The sequence below is a fragment of the Paramisgurnus dabryanus genome, chromosome 11, assembly GCF_030506205.2.
Source record: "Paramisgurnus dabryanus chromosome 11, PD_genome_1.1, whole genome shotgun sequence".
Taxonomy (NCBI): domain Eukaryota; kingdom Metazoa; phylum Chordata; class Actinopteri; order Cypriniformes; family Cobitidae; genus Paramisgurnus; species Paramisgurnus dabryanus.
In genome coordinates, this window is record NC_133347.1 from 23270682 (window position 1) to 23276909 (window position 6228).

At 36.9% G+C, this 6228-nt stretch overlaps 1 long non-coding RNA gene across 1 annotated transcript; it reads left to right on the forward strand.

Annotated features, from left to right (window-relative positions):
- Positions 1–205: 205 nt before the first annotated feature.
- Positions 206–2024, forward strand: LOC135730078 (uncharacterized). The gene is made up of 3 exons (XR_010525865.2): positions 206–381; positions 823–969; positions 1229–2024. It is a non-coding gene; the product is annotated as an uncharacterized lncRNA (long non-coding RNA).
- Positions 2025–6228: the final 4204 nt, after the last annotated feature.

Consider the following 6228-nt stretch of genomic DNA (forward strand, 5'->3'; position numbering starts at 1 on the left):
TTTAACAAATCATTATTCCAAGTCATTGTTAAAGCAGATTCCCATAAATTTTATTGCATAACAACAATATGCAATTTAAAAAAGTATAAAGCTTACCTGTTATAAAAGAAATAAAGTGCCCTAAAATACACATTTTATATTTTACAGGACTGATGATTCAGGGCTTTTTGCGATACACCCCTCGCTGCAGCCTGCAGCGCGATGACGTGGTGGATTAATCCAATACGTAGTGGATGTTCAAACACGCATGCGCCGTGAATATAATGTTACGCGCATGCGCGGTGGTGTGTTGTTATTGGTGAACAATCGCACGTGCTTTGGTATTTCAAGAAGAATCTGCCGAAAAACGATGGATTATTTAACAACAGTGATTGTATAAAGGTAGGTAATTAATCTTTTTTTACTGATTTGTTGTTTCAACATGTATAATCTTGTGTAACGTTAGTGTTAGGTGTCCGAAGCGGTATAAAGGTGGCTTAATATGTTCACAGCGATTCTCATTTAAATCTTATAACATTACTTCAGAACATATATATATGCATATATGCCAACCGTGGACAGACTGCAGGTCTAATGTAAAACTAACCTGATTTTGCTAGGCTAACTAATGTTTTTTTTTTTGCTATTGCATTGTTCTAGATGAATGTCTTTTAAAAGGACATTTGCCCAGCAATTTCAAAGTGCACATACTGTAACCATCACTTAATCTTAAATTAATACATCTGGATTGTATTTTTTATAAAAGAGGCTTAGTACTTGTATGTTAACAATCCTTTGCATTTTTATTTGAAAAGGTCAACTTAATGAGATTTTTTTTTGTAGATTTGACTGGATTTGGCAAGATGCCCTTGCTCATTAAAGAAGATGGAGATGTGGCTTTCCTCAGACTGTCTCTGACATGCCAGCTTTTTCACCATGTTGTTAGTGAAGCATCTTTCAGAGAAAAGGCTCATGCTGTCTGGCTTGACAGTGAGTTATTAATTTAAACATTTTCCCATAGCTCAATTGGTAGAGCATTACATTACTAGCAAATATCATCAGGGAACACACATACTAAATAAAGCATGTTACTGTAAGTCACTTTGGATAAAAGCATCTGCCAAACGTGTAAATGGATATGTATGCTTATACTGTAGTAACAGTGTTTTTTTATTCATATAAAGTATCCCTAGATTTAGACTATACATTTAAGTTAATTTTTAATATTTATTTTTCTTTCTTAAAATAGGTGTTGTCAACTGGAACACATTCTCCATGATGGTGTAGAGATTTATTTACAGACTGTCCACCTGGTCGAGTTGGAGGAAGGGTGTCCCAGGGAGGAATTGTTCATCTATTCTGCATTAGTAAAGCAGTGATGGCGTGGCACTGACCTTAAACTATTTAGGATCAAACTGTGACAAAAGCTTTACCTGACCTGACTGCAGTCAGTTATATGTGACCTTGCCTGTGAAAAAACAGGATAAGTCTTGAAATGTAATTATGATATATTGAGCATCAAAGTGTTATTTTCATTAATCTCACATTGATTTTGATATTTGACATGATTTTACTCATTCAACCCCACACACCCAGACAACACTTTCTTTGAACTTTTGCCCTTTGGCGCTACAGAGCACTGAATACTAGACACAACAACCGTTTGTTCCTCAGGCTAAAACCTAAACAATAAAAGCACCCATAACTTCCACACCTGTAACTGTATATTGTTTATAATCACCACATACTGTACATCTGTAAATACTATTCTAAACTGTAAATATCACCTATTATCTATCTGTACAATAACAGCATCTGAACATCCATACATGCATCACTACACACAATTGTAAAAAAGGAGAAAATTTATACATATACTTACTGTACCATACTGCTTATTTAAATTATTTTTGTTTTTATGTGACTAGTGTGTTATTGTCTTTAATTTTACTTAGTTATTCTATGTATGTCCGTAACATGTCACCAAGAGAAATTCCTTGTATGTGACAAAAACATACTTGGCAATAAAGCAGATTCTGATTCAATATTAAAGATATCAAGGTTATATTTTTACAGAATGTTGTTTACACTATGTAGGATGAGTTAATGTAGAAACTAGTAAATCACAGAAAGATGACTATAGCTGGGTTTTCACTAAGTTCATGTTTAGGCCTAATGTTTATTGTTAAAAATTTTTGATATTTGCAGTCACCGATCATCAGTGAATTGAATAAGCTGTGGGGTAAAAGTTAAATAAATAAACAACTTAAATTAATGACAAGTTATTTTTGTTTCGATTTAACAGTAAATAACTTGAATATGAATATATATTTATATATATAAATTTTAATAACTCCAATACAACACTCAAATAAATTATTAATTAAAACGTTGCATATCATTGCTAATATACCTTATCTTGTTTAAAGATGATTGTTTAATACCGGCTGTGTACGCCACATGTTAAGATAATACATTACACAATGCTAAAAATGTAATATGAGTTTACAGTAGCCTACTCATCCAATACGATCAGCTTTTAGGGATGAATTATGTGATAATAACTGCACTGGACACGCGAAAACATGGTATTATTTTGCACGTGGGTATCCACATAAACTTATGACTTCTTAACTAAGCTAGGATCACAGCAAATACGTTTATCGGCATTATCACGGCGAATGTGTTAATGTTTGTGTTCAAATACACACAACCGAGCATGTGTATTACAGCATCCACTACGTAGTACGTACTGGATTTGGATTTATATTTACTGCGCATGCGTGTTTGAACATCCACTACGTACTGGATTAATCCACTACGTCATCGCGCTGCAAGCTGCAGCGAGGACTTCTTGCTATTTGCAGGTGAAACTTATCAGGAGGCAGCTTCAAAATAACTGACTCAATTTCAAATAAAATAGGTGGAAATTAAACAACCCTTTTGCCAAGACAAAGAACCATTTCAGCACAAAAAAGTTATTTTAGTATGATTCTATATAACCATTATCATTGTATAAAAACTTTTCAGGAACCATAGGTTATTTACCTTGAGTGTAGTTTGTGAAACCAGGCCTTAAACTACTGACTAAACTGGTCATAATCAGCAAAAGAAACTAAATGATGAAAATCAACAAAAAAGCTTTATGCAGCAATGACTTTAGGTGTTGATGTCTAAATGTGTAAAGATTCTGTTTACATTGTCCCAGTAATTACTGTAAACAACAGCTGCATTAGCTTAAAACAGTACCAATAATTAAAACATTAACCTTTTTGTTCTTTCACATTATCAGTTATTGATTTTTTTTTACTGACATGCTTAATTAAACCTTTTCTTTATTAATGCACACGTGTACTGAGTGAAACACAACTACCGAAGCGACAATGGTAAGAAAATAGGACAAAACAGTTGAGTAACCAATACGTGACAATGACACGTAAACAGAAATACGTGACACATTCATGCAAAAAAGGTGGAAAAAAGTCTCAGTGTCACGGAAAAGACTCACAAATTTACATGACTATAGGTACGTAATTTCGTGATACTGGGTTGTAACCCAAGACAGGCTCATTGGGCCCTATTCTTCAGGAGGTTCCATTTCTCCATCGCCTACCATCTGGGCTCTAAGAACCTGAAGGCGGATGCTCTATCTCATGTCCATTCTCTGTATGCTGACAACGAGACCACCGGCTTGTCCACCAGGTCATCAATATGTTTCTCAAAATCAATGCAATAACCTCATCATCGAGGCTCACTCTTCTGTTGGCACTGGTCATCCTGGCATTAATCAAACCCTCTCACTCCTCAAGGACAAACTCTTGTGGCCCAACATGGCATGAGAAGTCAGAAGGTTCGTGAGTGGATGCCATGAATGCGCCATCTCCAAGACTCCGCACCATTTACCATCAGGCAAGCTTCTTCCTCTCCCGGTCCTTACTCGTCCTTGGTCACATCTAGGATTCAATTTCGCCACAGATTTACCTTCTTCAAAAGGAAACAGATGCATCTTCATTATCGTCGACCGTTTCTTAAAGTTGGTACATCTCAACCCTCTTAAGGGTCTACCCACCACCATGAAAACAGTTGAACTCCTGTTTAACCATGTCTTCTGCTACTTCGGCATACCCGAGGATATCGTGTCAGACCGAGATCCGCAATTTATATCCTATATGTAAAAGGCTTCCTAGATGTGACCATCAGCCTCTCATCAGGATAGCACCCTCAAACCAATGGACAGACAGAGAGGAAGATCCAGGATGTCGGACGCATCCTCTGAACCCTCTGCCATGGTCACCAGAATTCCTGGAGCCAGTTCTTACTGTGGGCTGAGTATGCAGAGAACTCCCTCTGGCAACAAGCCACTGGCCTCACACCCTTTCAGTGCGGACATGGCTACCAACCACCCATGTTCCCCTGCTCGGGGGGACCATCGGACGTACCATCTGTGAATGACTGGTTCCATGAGAATGAGAGGATCTGTTTACAACCCTCATTATTCAAACTGTTGACTGTTCATTGTGTTTTAAGTAAGCAATAAGGTATGAGACGCTGTGCTGTATCATGAATAAGTAAGGCGTTAACCCCTTCAGCTGTTACTCATTCACGATACAGCACTTGCCTCGAGTACCTTATTGCTTTTATAAAACGGTTGCCACACAATATTAATGTAAAAAAAAATCTATTAGTGCAACTTTCATGAAGTTAAATCAATAAAAGCATTCCTTCCGCTAGAAAAAATTGCCCATGACCGTGAACAACATTCCAATGTATAATATGCATGAAAGCTCAAATAAAAACATCAAACCGATACGTGTGGGTGCTAAGGGCGCAGTGATAAATAGAACCGTTGTGTGAAGGGGTCAAAGCTGTGTTTTATCATGAATACAGCACAGCTATTGACCAATCAGAATCAAGGATTAGAACTAACCGTTTTATTAAAAAACCTTTTATCTTTTATTGTGAGTGGTAGAAGTCTACTGTTCACCTTTCAACCACAAACATTTAAGGCAACATTACACTCAGTTTTATTATAAATCTATAACAACACATCTGTAATAAAATCAGTCTGTTGCAAGTCAGCATTATTGCTTGGGGTTAATCACATGACATTTTTACCAGACATTAGTATTAACTCAAGATATCCACAAATTTAAGTCCAAAAATAAAGTTATGTGCAATAAAGTTGAATGACACAGGAAAAAGTATTAAACACATTAAGAAAAAGATAGTTACCAAGGCAAGGAACCAGATGAAATCCATAAGTATTTAGAAAGTAGTTGTATTTCCTATTTGTGCAAATTATTATCAGCTGGGTTAGTAAATTGATGAGCTATAAAAATGTTACAAAATGTATACAAATGTTTAATTGGATTCAAGTCAGGTGATTGACTGGGCCATTATAACACTTCCTTCTCTGAAACCATTTGAGAGTTTCCTTTGCTGTATGCTTTGGTCCAACCACGTTTCATCTTCATCATCCTGGTGGATGGCGGTGGATTCTTCTCAAGAATCTTCCGGTAAAAGGCTCCATTCATCGTTCCTTCAATAACTTGAAGTCTGCCAGTACCATGCAATGAAAAACAGCCCCACACCATGATGCTTCCACCTCCGAACTTCACTGTTGGTATAGTGTTTTTAGGGTGATGTGCAGTGCCATTTCTTCTCTAAGTATGGTGTGTAGCATGACAGCCAAAAAGTAAAATTTTGCTCTCGTCTGACCAGACTACATTCTCCCAGTATTTGATAGGCTTGTCCAAATGAGTTGATGCAAACTTTAAACAAGCTTCGACACTCCTTTTCTTCAGTAATGGAGTCTTGCGGGGTGAGTGTGCATAGATGCCATGATGGTGAAGTGCATTGCCTATTGGTTCGCTGTGACAATGGTACTTGCCTTTCCAAGTGGTCCTTGAGTCTTCTGATTATTCTTCTGACTCCCTGGTCAGAAATCTTGCGAGGAACTCCTTTGCGTGGCCAGTGGATGATAGAGTGATGTTGCCTCCACTTGGGATAATGGCCCTAATGGTGCTTACAGGAAGACTCAGAAGTTTTAAAAAAGTTTAAAGGATGTATTTAGCTTTCTTGCCTTACGTTAATTAATAAATAGTTTTCCTTGTGAGAAGATTTTCCCACACCTTATTGTAATCAACTCCAAGCAAAGTGGCTGCTCTTTTCTTTCGTTTTCAATTCTCAACACACAACAAAAACAACAGTAGAATCAACCATGTTTATGTTATTTATTTCTGATAACAC